Source organism: Pinus tabuliformis, chromosome 6 (assembly GCF_031772625.1).
Source record: "Pinus tabuliformis cultivar Carrire ecotype Pingquan chromosome 6, CPIR1, whole genome shotgun sequence".
NCBI classification, from domain to species: domain Eukaryota; kingdom Viridiplantae; phylum Streptophyta; class Pinopsida; order Pinales; family Pinaceae; genus Pinus; species Pinus tabuliformis.
The window spans coordinates 1127231552-1127235884 of NC_142292.1; positions in this window are offsets into that span (position 1 = coordinate 1127231552).

A 4333-nucleotide genomic window follows, 5' to 3' on the forward strand; every position below is an offset into this window, starting at 1 on the left:
GAATTTATTTTATAGTTGATCTTTCTTAATAAGTTTTCCTTTCAGGTTCACCATGTGATGTAGATATACAATTCCTAAAATGCAATCTAAGATGATAAACAGTCATTTTAATATTCATTTTGCAATGAAAATCCTAGCTACTAAGGAAAAGAGAAATGAAATATTTTCAACATAGAGAAGAGAGCACACACTAGATGCACTGTCCTAAATCAAAATCAACAAGCAGCCTAAATGCAAATGCACATGCATGTATTTGTTTTCCGCTTTCTTAATGTGTGAATGACAAAAAGAATGCTAAATACAAATCTGAATTATTTATTTTTTCAAAGTGACAGTACTAACGATTTTCCTTTCAAAAAACGACAGGAAGGCAAGACGAAACTTTACAATTTTGAATTGAAAACTTCTTTTCACACTTGAAATATTTATAAATTCAAATCAAATACAAGAGTAACAGTACAACCGACTATCAAGAATAGTAGGATTATTTTCTTTGATTGAAAATGACACTTGCGACACTTCCAAATCAAAATATGACAGTTCGATTAAGCTACTTCTTTGTAAAAGAGAACTATAAATGACGCACAATACATAAAAACATTCAAAATTCTTTGTACAATGGAGGTTGGATGATGCAAAGAAAGGGGGTTTCTACAATGGTGTACTGATCATAGATAACAAAACTCCTAAATAAAACTGAAGAGAGTGAAGAAAAAACCAAAATCTGGAGGCAGATTTAGTCTTATCTGATCATTGCACCTATAACACAGGGAAACAGGGATGCATCCCACCTACTGCACACAGGAGGTGCGATGCATCCAGATTGCCAAGAAGACAAGGTTTGATGGTCCATGGACGAGACTTTAACTTGGTTTTTGGTAACAATTTGCAGTTTAGTCCAGGGACTTAGGCCAAGCAAATGATAGTCAGTAACTACAAAGTATAGGGCTGATCTAATGAGGTTACTCAAGCTACCTCTAGGGCACTTAGGATGTTTGCAAGTCAATTGTTCAGTTCATAAAAAAACCCGGAGATTGACTGAAGCAGTGTTGATCTACTTTGCACTTGCATAAAAAATGCAGTTCAAAGGCTAGCTGGCTTGACTTCAGGCTCTGTTTGTGGTTTATGAATCAAACAAATAGAGACAAGCAATCAAACTAATCACTCCCCGATGGAGTCACCATTTTGTTACTGGGAAATCTAGTGTCTATTCAGAGCTGCTAGTCCCACTAAGACGAGTAGCTATCTTAGAAACAAACAGATTAAATTCACTTGTTTTTCCTTTATGAGAGAGAGATGGGAAAGAAGCAGAGAGTACCAACCTCAGTCTTCTGCTTAGCTCCTTGCTTGTTTCCTTTCCCCTTTGATAGAATCTCGCCATTTCTTCCTTATTTGTCTAGCTTCAAAGGGCACCTGTAGATTCACAGCAGCATAATACCATCAAAGCATAGAGATATTTCACTGTAAACAATATAGGATCAGATATATATTGACCATATAAATCCATATAACAACACAATATTCAGAGATACACAAGAATATGGAGGAAAACTCAAATAGCTTTATTAGTAAAAGTCATAGAAGAGAGGATTACAACCACTTGGTCTGACCCAGTGTCATCCTCCCAGCTTGAAAGCCCTCTTCACCTCACACAAAGCAAGAGCACCCAACAATGTCTTCAAAGAGAACCCAGTATCACCTCTTTGCAAATTACCAAATTCCAACCTCTGGATCCCTTGGATGAGGGATCCATTTATAGATATTTGCAGGGGGGTGACTCAGCTTCTGGGATTTTGATTAGTTTCATCTCTCTGATGGTTCTTAGTTCCACATGGAGATTTTAGATCTCTTACTCATCCCTGGGTGAACTCAGGGAGGAAAGTGTCAAATGAGTAGTTTCTAGAATATTCTCTGGGTTTCCACCTAGAAAACTGCTTGTGCCATTTGTCTACTCTCGTTCATCGCACCCTATAGAAGGGCTTTCCAATATGCATCGCAATTTTTGCATGTGGCAGGTGAGATGCATCACACGTTTAGCACTGGGCAGTTTGTATGGTCCTGCTTTGACCAGTTCTGAGTAGCTTTTCATGGAGAATTTTTGGGATATGATGTAATCATCTGACCTTACTCCTTTAGGGTATGAAACAAAACTTTTAGGGACTTAGAATCCCTTGGTTTATGGACATATGTGATTGGGGTTGCAGTGCCCAAATATGTCTTTAACAATATTTTGTTCGATATGACTCCTCTAGTGCCTAATTCCACCCTCATCTAACTTCAGTCATGGCACACCTTAGGTGAGACTCCTTACCCTCTATAGGTAAGTTGAAAATGTCGATGTTACTCTGGACTACACCAGAGCCTTATTGGCCCCATGTGCCTGAACTTAGGGTCTCCACCTTGCTGTCATTTCTGTGCCAACAAGTGATATTTGGATAGCAAGTTTGGAGTTACACAAGTGGCCTAACATACACAAATTGACAAATCGTTATTGGGCCTCTTTTTGGACGATTCAAGTAAAAAAAAACAACGTGCATAACAAGAAGTGAGTTTCTTGGATCCAAAATATGAAAACATATTTGGATACCCATTTTGGCATTACACAAGAGGTTAGACTTGCATGAAGTGACAAATATTTCTTGGGCCTATTTTAAAATGATTCAGATAACATGAAAGAACGCGCATAACGAACCATGAATTTTTCAGATCTGAAATCAAAGGGCATAGTTGGATACCCATATTAGAGATGCATAAGTTGTGTGACATGCATAAAGTGACAAAGTTTCCTTGGGCCTCTTTTGGGACAATTTAGGTGACATGAAATAATGTGCATAATGAAGAGTGAATTTCTCTGATATGGAATTTATGGGAATATAAGGATAACCATTTTGGAGTTGCGCAAGTGGCATGACATGTACGAAGTGAAGAATAATTCTTGGGCCTCTTTTTGGACAATTCAAGAAACACAAAGGAACTTGCATAACGAGAAGTGAATTTTTCGAATCTAAAATATAGGGGCATATTTGGATATCGATTTTCAAGTTACACAAGTGGTCTGACATGCACAAAGTGACGAATCATTCTTGGGCATATTTTCAGATGATTTAAGTAACACAAAATAATGCACAAACTGAGTGGTAAATTTCTTAGATCCAAAATATAAGGGCATATATGGACACCCATTTTGGAGTTTCACAAGTGGTCTAACATGCATGTAGTGACAAATTGTTCTTGGGTCTGCTTTCGGACAATTCAAGTAAAACAAAAGAACACACATAATCAGCAATGAGTTTCTTGTATCTGAAATTTTAGAGCCCTTTTGTATACCCGTTTTGAAGTTGCACAAGAGGTATGCCATGAGAAAAGTGACAAATAGTTCTTGGGATATTTTTGAACGATTCAAGTAACATGAAAGAACAAACATAATGAGCAGCGAATTTTGCAGATCCGAAATTTGAGAGCATATTTAGACATACATTTTCGAGTTGCACAAGTGGTCCTACATGCACAAAGTCACGAATCATTCTTGGTCCTCTTTTCTGATGATTCAAGTAACATGAAAGAAATCACATAATGAGAGGTGAATTTATCAACTACAAAATCAGATAGCATAATTGGATACATTTTTGGAGTTGTACAAGTGGTCCAACACCCACAAAGTGAAAAATCATTCTTGGGCCTCTTTTTAGGTAGTTAAGGTAACACGAAAAAATGTGCATAATGAGTGGTGAATTTCTTAGATCCAAATTCTGAGTGCATATTTAGATACATTTTGTAGTTGCACAAGTGGTCCAATTTGCACAAGGTGACTAATCATTCTTGGGCCTATTTTCCAATGATTCAGGTAGCATGAAAGAATTCACATAACGAGAAGTGTATTTCTCAGATTTGAAATATGAGAGCATATTTGGATACCCATTTTGGAGTTTCACAAGTGGTCTAACATGCATGAAGTGACCAATCATTCTTGCACCTATTTTCAGATGATTCAAGCAACATGAAAGAATTTTCATAATAAGTGGTTAATTTCTCATATTTAAAATTTGATATCATATTTCGATACCCATTTTGAATTTTCACAAGTGGTATGACATGCATAAAGCAACAAATCATTCCTGTGCCTCTTTTAAGATGTTTCAAGTAACATGAAAGAACATGCGTAACGAATGGTGAATTTCTTAGATCCAAAATCTAAGAGCATATTTTGATACCCATTTTGGAGTTCCAAAAGTGGTTTGACATATAGAAAGTGATGAATCGTTCCTTGGCATCTTTCAGATGATTCAATTAACATGAAAAATGCATGTATAACAAGTGGTGAATTTCTCAAATC